Consider the following 20,095-nt stretch of genomic DNA (forward strand, 5'->3'; position numbering starts at 1 on the left):
CATGAGGTCGAAGGAATTGTCCGTAGAGCTCAGAGACAGGATTTTGTTGAGGCACAGATCTGGGGAAGGGTACCAAAACATTTCTGCAGCACTGAAGGTCCCCAAGAACACAGTGGCCTCCATCATTCTTAAATGGAAGAAGTTTGGAACCACCAAGACTCTTCCTAGAGCTGGCCACCCGGCCAAACTGAGCAATCGGGGGAGAAGGGCCTTGGTCAGGGAGGTGACCAAGAACCCGATGGTCACTCTGACAGAGCTCCAGAGTTCCTCTGTGGAGATGGGAGAACCTTCCAGAAGGACAACCAATCAGGCCTTTATGGTAGAGTGGCCAGACGGAAGCCACCTCAGTAAAAGGCACATGCCCGTTTCACCTCCCTTCAACCCGGATCACGTTCCGATGGAGCTGGGTGGTGTAGCGATCCGGGAGGATGACAGATCCAGTGTCACTCTTGTGGCAAGAGAGGACATTCTGCTGCACGCTGTCGTCAGAGTTCTTCTGGGTCTGGAGGCGGCAGGCAGGGCACTCTCGCGTCACCTCAGGTAGCGCAAACCCACACTTGTTCAGAGCCCTCTGCTGCGCATTTCACCATCCATATTTACATTTTAGTCATTTAGCAGACGCTCTTATCCAGAGTGCATACATTTTTTTCAAATTTGTTTTCATCCACGTCCACTTCCCTGATTACACGGTAGATCCCCAGTGTAAGGCGCTGGTCGATTCAGGCGCAGCTGGGAACTTTATGGACAGGTCTTTAGCTCATAGTCTACGTATTACATTTGTTCCCCTGTCCATTCCATTGCCCATCAAAGCACTTGACAGTCGACCATTAGGGTCAGGTTTTGTTAGGGAGGTTACCGCACCAGTCACTATGATTATGCAAGAGAGCCATAGGGAGCAAATCACCTTTTATATTATTGAGTCCCCTGATTTCCCTGTTGTGTCGGGCCTTCCCTGGCTAGCACTACATGACCCCACCTTTTCATGGCCGCAGAGGGTTCTCACGGGGTGAATGCGAGAGGGTCAGGGTAGGTGTCTAGGTGTTTCTGTTGGTGCAACCACGGTGGAAAGTCCAGATACCTCGACTTGGCGCACACGTTTTCCAAAACGCAGGTGACCAAATTACCACCCCACCGGGCGGGGGATTGCACGATAAACCTCCGGGTAGATGCTGTGCCTCCCTGGAGTCATGCATATCCCCTGTCGCAGGCTGAAACGGAGGCTATGGAGACATACGTCTCCGAGTCCCTGCGCAAGGGGTTCATACGTCCCTCCACTTCACCAGCCTCCTCAAGTTTCTTTTTTTCGTGAAGAAGAAAGACGGGGGTCTGCGCCCTTGCATTGATTACCGTGCACTTAATCAAACAAACTAACATCAGCTATAGTTACCCTCTACCCCTCATCTTCTCTGTTATCGAATCATAGCATAGAGCACGCTTCTTCACGAAATTAGATCTCAGGAGTGCATACAACCTGGTGCGTGTCCGGGAAGGGGATGAGTGGAAGACAACCACGGGGCATTATGAATACCTGGTGATGCCTTAAGGGTTAATGAATGCTCCATCAGTCTTCCAGTCCTTTGTGAACGAGGTGTTTCGGGACATGCTTGGTCGCGGTGTGGTGGTCTACATCGATGATATCCTGGTGTATTCCGCTACACGCGCTGAGCTAGTGTCCTTGGTTCGCGGAGTGCTGGGCCGACTGTTGGAGCATGACCTGCCAAGGCAGAAAAGTGTATTTTCTTCCAACAATCCGTCTCCTTCCTCGGATACCACATCACCACCTCAGGTGTGGAGATGGAGGGAGACCGCATTAAAGCCGTGCGTAATTGGCCGACTCCAACCAAGGTAAAAGAGGTGCAGCGTTTCATTGGCTTTGCCAATTACTATCAGAGGTTTATCCGGGGCTTTGGCAAGGTCGGAGCTCCCATCACCTCTCTGTTGAAGGGTGGGCCATCCCGGCTCTGCTGGTCTGCTGAGGCTGATAGGGCTTTCAGTAATCCTTGCTGTTCGTAGTGGAGGTGGATGCGTCCGAGGTAGGGGTAGGCCCATGCTCCGCCCCTGTGCCTTCTTCTCTAAGAAGCTCAGCCCGGCGGAGCAGAACTATGACGTTGGTGATTGGGAGCTGTTGGCTGTCATCAGAGCCCTGACCACGTGGAGGCACTGGCTCGAGGGGGCGAAACACCCTTGCCTCGTCTGGACTGACCACCGTAACCTAGAGTACATCCGGGCAGCGAGGAGGCTGAACCCTCGCCAGGCCAGGTGGGCCTTGTTCTTCACCTGGTTTGATTTCACTCTGTCCTATATACCAGGTACAAAGAAGGTGAAGGCAGACGCACTGTCACGGCTGTACGACACAGAGGAGAGGCCCATAGACAACACCCCCATACTCCCGGCCTCCTGCATTGTGGCGGCGGTAGAGTGGGCGGTGGACGTGGACATAGTGCGGGCGTTACGCACAGAGCCATCTCCACCTCAGTGCCCAGCCGTCTAGTGTCCATTATCGTCTGATCTATTGGGCACACACGTCCCCCTCCTCTGGTCACCCAGGCATCGGCCTGGAAGTACTGGTGGCCTACCTTAGCTAAGGACGTGAGGGTGTATGTCTCCTCCTGCTCGGTGTGCGCCCAGAGTAAGGCACCTAGGCACCTTCCAGCAGGTAAGTTATATCCCTCACCAGTTCCACAATGGCCATGGTCCCATTTATCGATTGACTTTCTCACTGATCTTCCCCTCTCTCAGGGTAACACCACTATCCAGGTCATTGTGGACCGCTTTTCTAAAGCCTTCCGCCTCCTTCTCCTGCCCAGTCTCCCCACGGCCCTGCAAACTGCGCTGTTTACTCACGTCTTCCGGCACTACTGGGTGCCAGGGGACATAGTGTCTGACCGGGATCCCCAGTTTAAGTCTAGGGTCTGGAAGGTGTTCATGGAACGTCTGGGGGTCTCGGTCAGCCTGACCTCTGGGTTTCACCCCGAGTCTAATGGGCAGGTGAAACGGGTGAATCAGGATATGGGTAGGTATCTGCGGTCCTACTGCCAGGACCGGCCGGGGGAGTGGTCGGTGTTCTTGCCATGGGTCGAATATGCCCAGAACTCTCCGCCACTCCTCCACCAACATGTCACCCTTTCAATGTGTTTTAGGGTATCAGCCGGTCCTGGCACCATGGCATCAGAGCCAGACCGAAGCTCCTGTGGTGGACGAATGTCCAGAAAGCCAACGACCGCCACTGCAGTGAGGCCCCGGTCTTTGTCCCGGGTGATCTGGTCTGGCTCTCGACCCGGAGCCTGCCCCTCTGCCTGCCCTGCCGGAAGCTGAGCCCGCGGTTTGTGGGGCCGTTCAAAGTCCTGAGGAGAGTTAACAAGGTTACGTATAGGTTGCTGCTCCCTCCTGATTACCGTATTAACCCCTTATTTCACGTATCTCAGGCCGGTGGTTGCTGGTCCGCTCCAGGAGTCTGAGGTGCGGGAGGTCCCTCCGCCCCCTCTGGACATCGAGGGGGCCCCAGCCTACTCCGTCCTTTCCATCCTGGATTCGAGGTGTCGGGTGGGGGGCCTTCAGTACCTCGTGGAGTGGGAGGGGTACGGTCCGGTGGAGCAGTGCTGGGTCCCGGTGAAGGATGTCCTCGATCCCTCCCTATTGCAGGATTTCCACCGTCGACATCCGGCTCGCCCTGCTCCGCATCCTCCTAGCCATCCCCGAGGCCGGTGTTGGCGTGCTGCTGGAGCTGCGTGTCAAGGGGGGGTACTGTCACGACTTCCTCCGACTTCCCCAAATACAGGTCTGCGAAGCTTGTAGCGTTACATTTGCAAAAAAAATCTAAAAACCTGTTTTTGCTTTGTCATTGTGGGGTATTGTGTGTAGATTGATAAGGAAAACATTTAATTATTCCATTTTAGAGTAAGGCTGTAACGTAACAAAATGTGGAAAAAGGGAAGGGGTCTGAATATTTTCTGAATGCAAATACCTAATAGTACATCACTAATAGTTACCTTCCAGGTAATATGACTTGCAGCTCATCACCCATCAGTGGGTTAACATTAGCCCTTTTGTTTGCTATATAGATAGCTAGCTACCTAGGTTAGCTAGACAAGCGAAGTGGCCCATCTGGTCAGCATCTAAAACAGCTATAGTAGCTAGCTAGACAAGCTAACTCAACTCCATGATTTACAATAGATTTGAGTTTAGCTTGGCTAGCTAGCTAACGTCAGTGAGAGAGAGCTAGATAGCTACTGATATGACGTGTTTTCACAGTGTTGTAGGAACAAGGTCAAATTCATTAGATAGGTCACTCTTGATGCCACAGAGTCTGAATGCCAAGGATTCCAGTATGTCAAGGGAGCTTACTGGTGTTTATCTTAGAATGATTGATAGATGGAATATCCTGCCTTGGGTACAAGGTGATACCATCAGGGTGGGGAGTGCCCACTGATGGTTACCAGATGTTGTTGAAGCAATATGTAACAGGGACTATAAGAAGAGAGATATTTTCTTTGTCTAGGAGTTTGGATGACAAGAGGCAACGCATGTGCCGTTTGTTATGCGAATCCGGTACCGCGCATGTGCCGTTTGTTATGCGAACCTGGTACTGTATGTATTAAATACTTTGTATCAACTCTCCATCTAAGTGTTAAATATCTTCTTGCATCCTGAATTACTTGATACCAGAGAAACTAATCATAACAGCTAATGTAGCCACAATGGAGCCAAATTGAATGTAATCTATCTAGGTAACTAGTTAGTTTAACTAGCTGCTGTTAGCATATAGCTATCTTGCAACAGTTAGCTTGTTAGCTAGCTATCTAGCAATACCAACAAATTACAATGCTGAACCAATCAAAACAATTAAGCAATTTTAGCAGCACGCAATCACATCAGACCTCATACCTTCCATTCCGTCCCCTGGACTACACTAGCTAGTCATTCCACGTAACCTAAGCTTCCACTCAACATTCCATAGCAGTCTGAGCTGTAGCTACACATTGTGCTCCCTACTGTCTCCTTCCAAAGAAGTTTGAACTGAAGTTTGCACTGAAATTTCCACTTACAATCGTCCACTCTCCTCCCCTTAGCAGTAATCACTTCCGGTTCTCGTTGCATGAGCAGTTCAAGTCTTCCAATAATCACTCTATTGCGGCATTGTCTTATCAGTTGTTAGTTGAATATTACAGTTTACAATCGAGGTTTAGACACGTATAGTGCCTCATAGGCTCGTGCCTCCTGTCAGTACCTGTTTACAGGGAAGCCAATGGTCCAAAAACATTCCACATAGTTCATAACTATTGCACTTTGGTCTTTTCGGGAGTCCTGTTCATTTTCTTCACCTCGAGCAGAAAGAGTGGCATGCAGGAATGTCACATCTCAATTTGGGTTAGAGCATGTACTTTGCAAACAAGTTTAATAGATAGCACACGTGAGAATTTAGGACATGGGTTATTGGCATGTGTTATTGCACACATGAGATTTCACAATTATTGAACACAGCACTCGTGAATAGGTTGGCACAGCAAAGGTATTTCAAAACAGTAAAAAAATGAAAGCCCTTTGTCAGCAGGTGAGGGGTTTGCTTGTTTAAATGCAGATCCGGAGTTGGCATTGTGGTATTCTTTCTAAGACTCTGCACCAAAGTCTTATGCAATTAATTATTGATTGATTCAGTGTTCGTGTTATTGATGACCACATTGCTATTAGCACCCTAATCATGAAAAAATGTGTTTAATATTAGCCATAATATTAATACTAATGCTCATTTAAACTAAAAGCATGCACTACTTCAACCTCTTCTTTTCTCGTCTCATTCCATAGAGGATTTGCTTGGTTAGATTTCTATGTTAGAGTGTATAAGCGCAGAAGTATACCCGCCAGTGATGCCAACTTAGCAATGTTGTTGCTAGATTTAGCAACTTTTCAGACTACCCTGGCAACTTTTTTTTCAAAAAGCACCTAGCAACAAATGTATCTACTTTTAAAACGTATTTGGAACTTTTAGCAACTTTTGAAAAATGACTCAAACGCTAAAATGCACGCATTTCCCCTCTAAATGACACAAAAATGATTTCCTCTGTCACACACTCAGTCACAACACAGGTGCCTGGCTGCAAAAAGTGTATTGTGAGTGATGTCAGCAGCAGGCGCTCAACTCGTGCACAGGCAGAAGCAGGCCAGCCAAGCAGCCCAACAACCTGGAGAGAGCTGGAGAGAGATGCCTAGCGCACACATCATTATTTGAGTTAAGTTGCTTGTTCAATAAGATAGCATATATACTTTGTTATTAGCTTGTAGCTATAATTGTTGATCAGTTAGGTAGCAAGTTAACTAACTACCAATACACTGCTTAAAACTATAATTGTTCAGAATGTGTAGGTTTACTAGTTAATAAGAAATTAAATTAAATTTAGTTGTTCAATAATTCAATGTGTTTTGTTTAAAAATAAAATTTCTGATCATATAAAATGTTGTGTTTATTTTACTTTTACAAATAAAAATATGTGATAATAAACAAACATCTAAACTAACAAATGTCAAATCATATTTGTCGCCGAGATGGCCAGTCAATTTGAGTAACGTTATTGTGTATTCTACGTAATGACGCAGTTTTACGTTATTACGTAATGACGTCATCACGCAATGACATCACAACGTCATTTAGCAACTTTTAGCAACAAATCGACCTGCCTCTAGCAACTTCCCCTGAAAATTAGTTGGCAACACTGATACCCGCAGCTATTCAATAGCTTGGAGCAGCTAGCTAGCCTCTTCATCTGGGTGCTCTCTCCCGCAAGATTGGGAGACTGTATGTTTCGCTCCGGCGGGCTTGCAGTTCTCCCCTGAGAGTGAGCTAGGTGTCACGAGGGGCACCATGTTTCATCTCTCACAGCCATCTTGTCTAGACTCTAGTGTGTTCCACGGTGAACGAGCTATGCAAAGTAGCTAGTTTAACGAGAGGTGACCATTGCAGGACTAAGCACGGTTATAAACACACTTTCCCTTAAGTCCTGCCAACCAGCAAACCCACGTATATAGCAGGAGATAAGTAATAAACGTGGCTTGAGTTAAAGCCGACCCACACGTATAAAGCAAGAATAAGCTATAAAGGTGTGAGGTAGAATGCCCCTTCATGGTCAGGCAGTTTACACTGTTGGCTTAATTATTTTTCCACAAGGTAAAGTTACAGCCATTAATGTCTCCTCTCCATCCAGATAGTGTATGAGACAAAGGCTGATACTGTAGGTCTGTAGTGATCTTTACTATTATACAGTATCGCGCAGTGTTTACTATAAACAGTATATTACACTGTTAGCTTAATTTCTTCCATAAGGAAAGGTACAGCCATTCACGTCTCCTCTCCTGTCACGCCCTGACTCAGGGGACTCTTATATGTTGAGTCAGGGTGTGAATGTTCTATGTTAGTATTTCTATGTTTGTATCTAGTATGTGTAGTTCTATGTTTGGCCGGGTTTGTTTCCCAATCAGAGGCAGCTGTCGCTTGTTGTCTCTGATTGGGGATCATACTTAGGCAGCCTATTGGCACTAGGTAGTTGTGGGATCTTGTTCCGTGAGTAGGCTTGTTTTGTGTGTAGCCTTAGGACTTCACGCGTCGTTCGTTTGTTGTTTTGTCGTGTGTTTAACAGTGTAAATAAACATGTACGCATTTCACGCTGCGCCTTGGTCTGACCCGTCCTTAAACGAACGTGACATCTCCTTCAGACAGTGTATGAGACTAAGGCTGATACTGTAGGCGCCATTCTATACTATCGTACAGTATCGCACAGTCAATACTATAGACACAGTACTATTACACCGTTGGCTTCATTTTCCAGTAATGGGCTGAGTTTATGTTAGCCAAACCATAGTGAGATTACACTGGTGTTTTTTTTTCACACAGTTGCTGGGTTACACTATTTTACAGTACAGACAGTAACTATCATAGTTCCCTTTGGAAACTCACATCTCAGCTCTACTACACTGAGGATTTCAGTATATAGCTGTGTTTACTATAGTTCTGTTGAACTACTTTACAGTACAGACAGTAACTATCCCTTAATTGGAAACTGACAGCTCTATTACACTACTGTTTTTTTTCACACAGTGTGTAGCTGGGTTTACTAGTTTTCTGTTGTACTTACAGTTAAGACAGTAACTATCCTAGTTTCCCTTAGAAACTCACATAACAGCTAGATTACACTGCTGGTCTTACACAGTGTGTAACTGGGGTTGCCATATTCTTTTGTTATACTGTAGGGTATACACTATCCATCTCTTCTTCCCACAGAGAGAAACTACCATTTCCAGTATGGCTTTTCACCTTGAGAAATGCGAGTTGTCCCTGCCCACAGGCAGCGGACTGCGTCTAAGAAGGGTGGCACTCTACAGTGCTTGCCGCTGGCATTGGCAGCTTCTCACAGGCACAAAGGCCAAAGTGAGAGAGGCAAGTTGAGTCCCCATGGGCACTGAATACAGTGATGGAAGGCTACGAACTCCAATTCCGATACTGGCCATCGCTATAGTTCTGGCACCCCAAATGTCTCAGGGTCTTCTAGTGTTGACGCCCTGGTTGACTGAATGTTTCCGAATGAGTTCAGATGAAGGAGTGTCAACCTACACCCAAACCCCTCATTCTGGCCAAGGGTTCTGTCTGACAGACACGTTAACCGGCCATTACAGTTGTCCACACGCCCCTCTCGCTGTTGTGGGTGAACTAGGGGCTTACCCCAGTGTGTTGTGCCCGGCTGGGCAATGGACACTTTTCACAGACACAGGCAATACGGAAGCTTTAACAGTTTTCGTTAACTATGGTGAGAGAGGTTTGGCCAGGGCCTATCCGACCGGACCTCGACATTGCATGGTGGACATTGTTACTGCAGCATTTTGGCTGGCCCTCTAGCCTTTGCCTTTTGCTGTGGTGGCACATTCTAATGGAGGAGTAATTGCCTTACTTGGACGATTGGATAGTCTGCCCCATCCAGGGAACAGGACACAACGGACACAAGGACCCTCTTGAACCACATTCGAGTTCTGGGCCTCACCTTAAATGAGGAGAAAAGTCACCTGACCCCCTCACGGAAGGTGGTCTACCTCGGGATGTCCATAGACTCGACTCTCATGAGGGCACGTCTCCCTCAGGTGAGAGTAACAAAATCATATCCTACCTCAACTGTTTCCAGCTCGGACGAGCCATGCCGGTGCTAGAGTTCAACAGTTACTGACGGTGGCTTCACTGATGGTTCCGCTGGCCATTCTTCATCAGGTCACTCCAGCGATGGTTCAACTCCCACGGCTGGCACCCAAAACAACACCGTCAACTGTTAGTAATGAGTGCATGTTTGAGGACCCTATCTAAGTGGCTATCCCGCTCCTTCCTGTTAAAGGGGGTGAGCCTGATCAGAGTCCACCGCAGAGAGCTGGTGTGCACTGAAGCCTCTCTGATGGGTTGAGGTGCCGTGTTCAGAAGAAGCTGGCCGCTGGATACCCCCATGGAGTGGTCAACACATCAATGTGCTGGAGCTCAGCAGGGTGGTTTGCCTAGCTCTTCCAGCCCTAACTGGTAGGACAGCATGTCCTGATCCAATGGCTCGGGAGCTCTTGGTGTGGGCATAGACCCGCTTGGCATCGCTGCGAGCAGCACATATACCCGGAGTCCTGTACAATGCAGCGGACATGATCTTGAGAGACGGCTCGCCGCGGGGGTACTAGAATCTACACCCTCAAGTGGTGCTACAGCTTTGGGACAGGTTAAGGAGAGAACAGGTGGACCTGTTTGCATTTCAGGAGAACACTCATTGCCCTAGCTGGTTCTCGATGTCGGACCCTATGGGCCTGGAGGACATTGCTCACGATTGGCCGGCAACGCCGCTTTACGCTTTCCCACCATTTCCCCTGATCACAGCTACGTTAGACAGGGTAATCTTGATTGGCCACCAGCTGCTCTTGATAGCTCCATGCTGGCCGAGACCACCATGGTTCAGCCTTCTGTTGTCTCTCGTCTCTGGGATACCATGGCAGCTGCCCCTGAGGCCCGACCTTCTCTTCAGGCTGGGGGGACACAGTGGCATTCGGACCCGCACCACCTCCAGCTTCGGGCTTGGCCTCTGAGAGGCATTAGCGGACCAGTCTATTCCTTCAGGACCATGTGGTGAACACATTGTGGACCGCCATGGTTTCTTCCACCAATGCGTCATATATCAAATGTGGTGGGGCATATAATGTACCTGGTTTGAGAGCCGTATGTGCAAACGGTTTTACGGTTTTCACAGTCACTGCTTGATGCTTGCAGAGCGGCATCCACATTGAGAGTGTATTTAGCCGCTATCTCGGTATGCCATGACTAAGGCCAAGAGGGACCCATGTCTGGCTACCCATTGCTCTCCAAATTTATGCGGGGAGTTTGATGTCTGTGTCCAGCAATGGCCCGCTCGGTGCCAAACTGGAACCTTGACGTGGTGCTGTCAACGCTTGCTAAGCCGCCCTCGAGCACCTAGAGTCGATGACTTTGAAGAACCTATCCATGAAGGTGGCATTCCTGTTGTCTATTATCTCCACTACGAGGGTGAGTGAACTTCATGCCTTTTCAATGAGCCCTGAATGTTTTTCAGAATGGGTCTAGACAAGAGGAGTGTCACCCTCCGTCTTACCCCTCATTCTTGCCGAAGGTCCTGTTTGACAGACATGTGAACCGGCCCTTATATTTGTCCACATATGCTCCTCACGCAGCTGCGGGTGAGCTGGATGTTTTTTTCCCCAAGTGTGTCCTGCCCGGATCAGGGCCTTGGACACTTGTATTACACAGACACAGGCAATACAATAGTCTGATCGGCTATTTCAGCTGGCCCCTCCCCAGAATGTTTTGTTAAACTGTCACGCCCTGGCTCTGGGGACACTGTTATGTTGAGCCAGGGTGTGTAGATCTATGTTCTCTATTTCTATGTTGGCCTGAGTGACTCCCAATCAGAGGCAACGAGTGTCAGCTGTTTGCTGGTTGTCTCTGATTGGGAGCCATATTTAAACTGTCGGTTTTTCCTTTGTTTTTTTGTGGGTTCTTGTTTCAAGTTGGTTGTGTTTGACCGTGTACTGTCACGTTACCGTCTTTGTTGTTTTGATCGCGTTTCGCTCAATAAAGAGTATGTTTGCCTGCAACGCTGCGCCTTGGTCCTCATCTGTTCCCGACGATCGTGACATAAACGCTCTAAAACAAAGCTTTCTGAGTGTCCAACAAGCTTTCTCTGCCTTTAACCTTGTTCTTAACACCTCCAAAACAAAGGTAATGTGGTTTGGTAAGAAGAATGCCCCTCTACCCACCAGTGTGATTACTACCTCTGAGGGTTTAGAGCTTGAGGTAGTCACCTCATAAAAGTACTTGGGATTATGGCTAGACAGTACACTGTCCTTCTCTCAGCACTTATCAAAGCTGCAGGCTAAGGTTAACTCGTAATCGCTCCTCTTTCACCCAAGCTGCCAAACTAACCCTGATTCAGATGACCATCCTACACATGCTAGATTGCGGAGACATAATTTATAGATCGGCAGGTAAGGGTGCTCTCGACCGGCTAGATGTTCTTAACCATTCGGCCATCAGATTTGCCACCAATGCTCCTTATAGGACACATCACTGCACTCTATCCTCCTCTCTAAACTGGTCATCCCTGTATACCCGTCACAAGACCCACTGGTTGATGCTTATTTATAAAACCCTCTTAGGCCTCACTCCCCTCTATCTGAGATACCTCCTGTAGCCCTCATCCTCCACACACAACTCCAGTTCTGCCAGTCACATTCTGTTAAAGGTCCCCAAAGCACACACATCCCTGGCTCGCTCCTCTTTTCAGTTCGCTGCAGCTAGCGACTGGAACAAGCTGCAAAACAACACTCAAACTGGACAGTTTTATCTCCATCTCTTCATTCAAAGACTCAATCATGGACACTCTTACTGACAGTTGTGGCTGCTTCACGTTATGTATTGTTTTCTCTACCTTCTTGCCTTTGTGCTGTTGTCTGTGCCCAATAATGTTTGTACCATGTTTTGTGCTGCTGCCATGATGTGCTGCTGCCATGTTGTGTTGCTGCCATGTTGTTGTCATGTTGTGTTGCTACCATGCTGTGTTGTCATGTGTTGCTGCCATGCTATGTTGTTGTCTTAGGTCTCTCTTTATGTAGTGTTGTCTCTCTTGTCGTGATGTGTGTTTTGTCCTATATTTTAAATATTATAATCCCAGCCCCTGTCCCCGCAGGAGGCCTTTTGACTTTTGGTAGGTCGTCAATGTAAATAAGAATTTGTTCTTAACTGACTTTGTATTTGTACTTATTATGGATCCCCATTAGCTGCTGCTCCTGGCAATTATACAATTTAAAAAACATTACAGTACATTCATTACAGAATTCACAACACACTAAGTGTGTGCCCTCAGGCCCATACTCCACTACCACATATCTACAACACAAAATCCATGTGTACGTGTGTGTATAGTGCGTATGTTATCATGTGTGTGTATGCATGTGTCTGTGCCTATGTGTGTGTTGCTTCACAGTCCCCGCTGTTCCATAAGGTGTATTTTTATCTGTTTTTTAAATCTGATTCTACTGCTTGCATCAGTTACCTGATGTGGAATAGAGTTCCATGTAGTCATGGCTCTATGTAGTACTGTGCGCCTCCCATATTCTGTTCTGGACTTGGGGACTGTGAAGAGACCTCTGGTGGCATGTCTTGTAGGGTATGCATGGGTGTCTGAGCTGTGTGCTAGTCGTTTAAACAGACAGCACGGTGCTTTCAACATGTCAATACCTCTCACAAATACAAGTAGTGATGAAGTCAATCTCTCCTCTACTTTGAGCCAGGAGAGATTGACATGCATATTATTAATGTTTGCTCTCTGAGTTCATCCAAGGGCCAGCCGTGCTGCCCTGTTCTTTGTGACACCTGACCACATGATTGAACAGTAGTCCAGGTGAGACAAAACTAGAGCCTGTAGGCCCTGCCTTGTTGATAGTGCTGTTAAGAAGGTAGAGCAGTGCTTTATTATGGACAGACTTCTCCCCATTTTAGCTACTGTTGTATCAATATGTTTTGACCATGACAGTTTACAATCCAGGGTTACTCCAAGCAGTTTTGTCACCTCAACTTGCTAAATTTCCACATTATTTATTAGATTTAGTTGAGGTTTAGGGTTTAGTGAATGATTTGTCCCAAATACAATGCTTTTAGTTTTTGAAATATTTAGGACTAACTTATTCCTTGCCACCCATTCTGAAACTAACTGCAGCTCTTTTTTAAGTGTTGCAGTCATTTCAGTTGCTGTAGTAGCTGACGTGTATAGTGTTGAGTCATCCGCATACATAGACACACAGGCTTTACTCAAAGCCAGTGGCATGTTGTTAGTAAAGATTTAAAAAAGTAATGGGCCTAGACAGCTGCCCTGGGGAATTCCTGATTCTACCTGGATTATGTTGGCGAGGCTTCCATTAAAGAACACCCTCTGTGTTCTGTTAGACAGGTAACTCTTTAACCACAATATAGCAGGGGTTGTAAAGCCATAACACATACGTTTTTCCAGCAGCAGACTATGATCAATAATGTCAAAAGCCGCACTGAAGTCTAACAAAACAGCCCTCACAATCTTTTTATCATCAATTTCTCTCAGCCAATCATCAGTCATTTGTGTAAGTGCTGTGCTTGTTGAATGTCCTTCCCTATAAGCGTGCTGAAAGTCTGTTGTCAATTTGTTTACTGTAAAATAGCATTGTATCTGCTCAAACACATTTTTTTCCAAAACTTTACTAAGGGTTGGTAACAGGCTGATTGGTCTGCTATTTGAGCCATTAAAGGGGGCTTTACTATTCTTAGGTAACGGATCCTATACACCTCCAGGCCTGAGGGCACACACTTTCTAGTAGGCTTAAATTGAAGATATGGCAAATAGGAGTGGCAATATCGTCCGCTATTATCCTCAGTATTTTTCTATGCAGGTTGTCAGACCCCGGTGGCTTGTCATTGTTGATAGACAACCATTTTTTCACCTCTTCCACACTCACTCAATTCTTGTCTTTCATAATTTGGTCAGTGTCACATCTGCTCCTGCAAAGCCCTCTACTGCTCATCCTGTGTCTCCTTGACCTGCCGCCACTCCTCCAGTACTCTCTCCCTCTCCCTCTCCCTCTCTCTCTCTCTCTCTGTGTGTGTGTGATTGTGTGGGCGGAGACAGGTGTGCTGGAGTCAGAGCAGATCCCCACCAGCTGCAACCTGTTCCATAATCAAGACCTCTACAAATACTCAGTCCTGCCACTTCCACACTGCCAGATCGTAATCAATGCTCAGTCAGTCTACGGTTCTAGCCGTTTGTTACTGTTCAGATCCTGTTATCCTGTTGTGCCGGTTTTCCTCTCCTGACGCTGTTTTCCTCTCCACTACAGTTCTGCCCGCTTCGACTCCCCGTCTCTAGTCCCACGTCTCGTCATCCTGCTACTCTGTCCTGGATTCCCCTCTGGACCTGTTTACCCTGTCTCAACCCCCCCTCGCTCCAGCCTCCGCCTCCGCACCTGGTTTCCAGCAGTTTCCCCTGACCTGCACTCCATCTCCCCCCTGTGTATCGATAAATAACTTGGTTACTTCATCCCAGTCTCCTCGTCTTAGTCTGCTCTTGGGTTCCCCAGTTCCACTCCGCATAACAGTCAGATATACATCGATGTGTAGTGTCAGCGTTTGTTGCTGGCATGTCATGCCTATGTTTGCTAATCTTGCCAATGAAAGTAAAGTAGTTGGCAATATCAGTGGGTTTTGTGATGAATGACCAATCTGATTCAATGAATGATGGATCTTCGTTTGCCTTTGTTCCCAAAATGTCATTTAAGGTGCTCCAAAGCTTTTTACTATCATTCTTTGTCATTTATCTTTGTTTCATAGTGGAGTTTCTTCTTTTTATTCAGTTTAGTCACATGATTTCTCAATTTTCAGAACGTTTGCCAATCAGTTGTGCATCCAGACTTATTTGCCATTCCTTTTGCCTCATCCATCTCAACCATACAATTTTTCAATTCCTCATCAATCCACGGGGATTTAACCGTTTTTAGTCATTTTCTTAATGGTGCATGCTTATTAGTAACTGGGATAAGCAATTTCATAAATGTGTCAAGTGCAACGTCTGTTTGCTCCTCATTACACACCACGGACCAACAAATATTCTTTACATCAACAACATAGGAATCACTACAAAACGTATTGTATGACCTCTTATACACTATATTAGGCCCAGCCTTTGGAACTTTGGTTTTCCTAGATATGGCTACTATATTGTGAACACTACATCAGATGGATCTGGCTACTGCTTTCAAGCACATTTCTGCAGCATTAGTAAAGATATGATCAATACAGTTGATGATTTAATTCCTGTGCTGTTTGTAACTACTCTGGTAGGTTGACTGATAACCTGAACCAGGTTGCAGGCACTGGTTACAGTTTGAAGCTTTTTCTTGAGTGGGCAGCTTGATGAAAGCCAGTCAATAGAATGGCCTTACTTAAGAGCTCAGTGACTTTCAACGTGGCACCGTCATAGGATGCCACTTTTCCAACAAGTCAGTTCGTCAAAGTTCTGCCCTGCTAGAGCTGCCCCGGTCAACTGTAAGTGCTGTTATTGTGAAGTGGAAACGTCTAGGAACAACAACGGCAAAGTGGTAGGCCACACAAGCTCACAGAACTGGACCACAGAGTGCTGAAGTGCATAGCGTGTAAAAATCGTCTGTCCTCGGTTGCAACACTCACTACCGAGTTCCAAACTGCCTCTGGAAGCAACTTCAGCACAATAACTGTTCTCCGGGAGCTTCATGAAATGGGTTTCCATGGCCGAGCAGCCGCACACAAGCCTAAGATCACCATGTGCAATGCCAAGTGTCGGCTGGAGTGGTGTAAAGCTCGACACCATTGGACTCTGGAGCAGTGGAAACGCGTTCTCTGGAGTGATGAATCACCCTTCACCATCTGGCAGTCCGACGGATGAATCTGGGTTTGGCGGATGCCAGGAGAACGCTACCTGCCCGAATGCATATTGCCAACTGTAAAGTTTAGTGGAGGAGGAATAATGGTCTGGGACAGTTTTTCATGGTTCGGGCTAGGCCCCTTAATTCCAGTGAAGGGAAATCTTAACGCTACAGCATACAATGACAGTCTAGACGATTCTGTGCTTCCAACTTTGTGGCAACAGTTTAGGGAAGGCCCTTTCCTGTTTCAGCATGACAATGCCCCCGTGCAGAATTTAATTGTATTTATTTCACCTTTATTTAACCAGGTAAGCCAGTTGAGAACAAGTTCTCATTTACAACTGCGACCTGGCAAAGATAAAGCAAAGCAGTGCGATAAAAACAACAACAACACAGAGTTACATATGGAATTAACAATAGCACAATAGAAAATCTATATACAGTGTGTTCAAATGTAGTAAGTTAAGGAGGTAAGGCAATAAATAGGCCATAGTGCAAAATAATTACAATTTAGTATTAACACTGGAGTGATAGATGTGCAGAAGATGATGTGCAAATAGAGATACTGGGGTGTAAATGAGCAAAACAAATAACAATATAGGGATGAGGTAGTTGGGTGGGCTAATTTCAGATGGGCTGTGTACAGGTGCAGTGATCGGTAAGCTGCTCAGACAACTGATGCTTAAAGTTAGTGAGGGAGATAAGTGTCTCCAGCTTCAGAGATTTTTGAAGTTCATTCCAGTCATTTGCAGCAGAGAACTGGAAGGAATGGCGGCCAAAGGAGGTGTTGGCTTTGGGGATGACCAGTGAGATATACCTGCTGGAACGCAAACTACGGGTGTGTGTTGCTATTGTGACCAATGAGCTAAGATAAGGCAGGGATTTGCCTAGAAGTGATTTATAGATGACCTGGAGCTAGTGGGTTTGGCGACGAATATGTAGTGAGGGCCAGCCAACGAGAGCGTACAGGTCACAATGGTGGGTAGTATATGGGGCTTTGGTGACAAAACGGATGGCACTGTGATTGACTACATCCAATTTGCTGAGTAGAGTGTTGGAAGCTATTTTGTAAATGACATCGCCGAAGTCAAGGATCGGTAGGATAGTCCGTATTATGAGGGCATGTTTAGCAGCATGAGTGAAGGAGGCTTTGTTGCGAAATAGGAAGCCAATTCTAGATTTAACTTTGGATTGGAGATGCTTAATGTGAGTCTGGAAGGAGAGTTCACGGTCTAACCAGACACCTAGGTATTTGTAGTTGTCCACATATTCTAAGTCAGACCCGCCGAGAGTAGTGATTCTAGTCCGGCGGGCGGGTGCAAGCAGCGTTCGATTGAAGAGCATTCATTTAGTTTTACTAACGTTTAAGAGCAGTTGGAGGCCACGGAAGGAGTGTTGTATGGCATTGAAGCTTGTTTGGAGGTTTGTTAACATAGTGTATCATGAAGGGCCAGATGTATACAAAATGGTGTCGTCTGCGTAGAGGTGGATCTGAGAGTCACCAGCAGCAAGAGCGACATCATTGATATACACAGAGAATAGAGTCGGCCCGAGAATTGAACCCTGTGGCACCCCCATAGAGACTGCCAGAGGTCCAGACAACAGGCCCTCCAATTTGACACATTGAACTCTATCTGAGAAGTAGTTGGTGAACCAGGCGAGGCAGTCATTTGAGAAACCAAGGCTATTTAGTCTGCCAATAATAATGCGGTGATTGACAGAGTCAAAAGCCTTGGCCAGGTCGATGAAGACGGCTGCACAGTACTGTCTTTTATCGATCGCGGTTATTATATCGTTTTAGGACCTTGAGCGTGGCTGAGGTGCACCCATGACCAGCTCGGAAACCAGATTGCATAGCGGAGAAGGTACGGTGGGATTCGAAATGGTCGGTGATCTGTTTGTTAACTTGGCTTTCAAATACTTTCGAAGGACAGGATGGATATAGGTCTGTAACAGTTTGGATCTAGAGTGTCACCCCCTTTGAAGAGGGGGATGACCGCGCCAGCTTTCCAATCTCTGGGGATCTCAGACGATAAAAAAGAGAGGTTGAACAGGCTAGTAATAGGGGTTGCAACAATTTCGGCGGCTAATTTTAGAAAGAAAGGGTCCAGATTGTCTAGCACAGCTGATTTGCAGGGGTCCAGATTTTGCAGCTCTTTCAGGACATCAGCACTCTGAATTTGGGTGAAGGAGAAGCGGGGGGGGCATGGGCAGGTTGCAGTGGAGGGTGCATAGCTGGTGGCCGGGGTAGGGGTACCCAGGTGTAAAGCATGGCCAGCCGTAGCAAAATGCTTATTGAAATTCTCGATTATCGTAGATTTATCGGTGGTGACAGTGTTTCCTAGCCTCAGTGCAGTGGGTAGCTGGGAGGAGGTGCTCTTATTCTCCATGGACTTTACAGTGTCCCAAAACTTTTGGGAGTTAGTGCTACAGGATGCACATTTCTGATTGAAAAAGCTAGCCTTTGCTTTCCTAACTGATTGTGTAGAAAGCGAGGTCCATACAGAAAATGGTTTGTCAAGATCGGTGTGGAACAACTTGACTGGCCTGCACAGAGCCCTGACCTCAACCCCATCAAACACCTTTGGGAGCCAGGCCTAATCGCCCAACATAAGTGCCCGACCTCACTAATGCTCTTGTGGCTGAATGGAAGCAAGTCCCCGCAACAATATTCCAACATCACGTGGAAAGCCTTCCCAGAAGAGTGGAGGCTGTTAAAGCAAGGGGGGGACCAACTCTATATTAATGCCCACTTTTGTATATATAGTGTATGTATGTTCATATTGGTATACTTACCTCTTTTGACCTGTTGCCAAGGAGGCCCTCGACATAAGAAGACTGGAGGCCATTGTTGGTAAGATTAACACTGTTTATCAAAAGTTTTTCTGTGTTGTCTTATGTGAGCTCTGTTAGATTATTGATAATGGCTTATAATTGGTTCTCTTTTTTCTAAAATGTTACGTGGTGGAAAAATGTGGATGTAACAAAAAAGAGAATCTGAAGATAGTTACGTCAAAGCTGAATGATGACAAGTCACAAGGCCTCAAAAGTTATTAAAAAAGTTAATGTATTATTTTATTTTTTAATGCAATTACATGTATAAGCGTATTATTTGTTTGATAAAACTAGTTAAACACTTGAGGAAATGTACACTAGTCTAGTAGTTACACAGTAGTGAAACAAGATGTCAATGGTGATTTTGAATAGGCAAACAGTAAATGTGTCAGTTTTCAATAGTAATTCAAGGGTTTATGTTGGAAATGAAAAGATATCAGGAGCAATTCAGTAGTGACAACACTACCCACACAAATGGCAGTAGAAATTCAATAGGGATTGAGTAGGCATACAGCAGTAAGGTGTAGGCATTATGTAGTAATTCAATAGTGAACATGTAGGAATTTTGTAGGTACACTACCAGTCAAAGGTTTGGACACACCTACTCATTCAAGGGTTTTTCTTTATTTTTGCTATTTTTTACATTGTAGAATTATAGTAAAGACATCAAAACTATGAAATAACACATATGGAATCATTCAGTAACCAAAAAAGTGTTAAACAAATCAAAATATGTTATATATTTGAGATTCTTCACATTGCCACCCTTTGCCTTGATGACAGCTTTGCACACTCTTGGCATTCTCTCAACCAGCTTCATGAGGTAGTCACCTGGAATGCATTTCAATTAACAGGTGCACGTTCTTAAAAGGTAATTTGTGGAATTTATTTCCTTCTTAATGCGTTTAAGCCAATCAGTTGTGTCGTGACAAGGTAGGGGGGGGTATACAGAAGATATCACTATTTGGTAAAAGACCAATTCCATATTATGGCAAGAACAGCTCAAATAAGCAAAGAGAAACGACAGTCCATCATTACTTTAAGACATGAAGGTCAGTCAGTACGGAAAATTTCAAGAACTTTGAACGTTTCTTCAAGTGCAGTCACAAAAACCATCAAGCGCTATGATGAAACTGGCTCTCATGAGGACCGCCACAGGAATGGAAGAGCCAGAGTTACCTCTGCTGCAGAGGATAAGTTCATTAGAGTTACCAGCCTCAGATATTGCAGCCCAAATAAATGCTTCATAGAGTTCAAGTCACAGACACATCTCAACATCAACTGTTAAGAGGGGACTGTGTGA

This window comes from Coregonus lavaretus, assembly GCF_964263955.1.
Source record: "Coregonus lavaretus genome assembly, chromosome: 15".
Taxonomy (NCBI): domain Eukaryota; kingdom Metazoa; phylum Chordata; class Actinopteri; order Salmoniformes; family Salmonidae; genus Coregonus; species Coregonus lavaretus.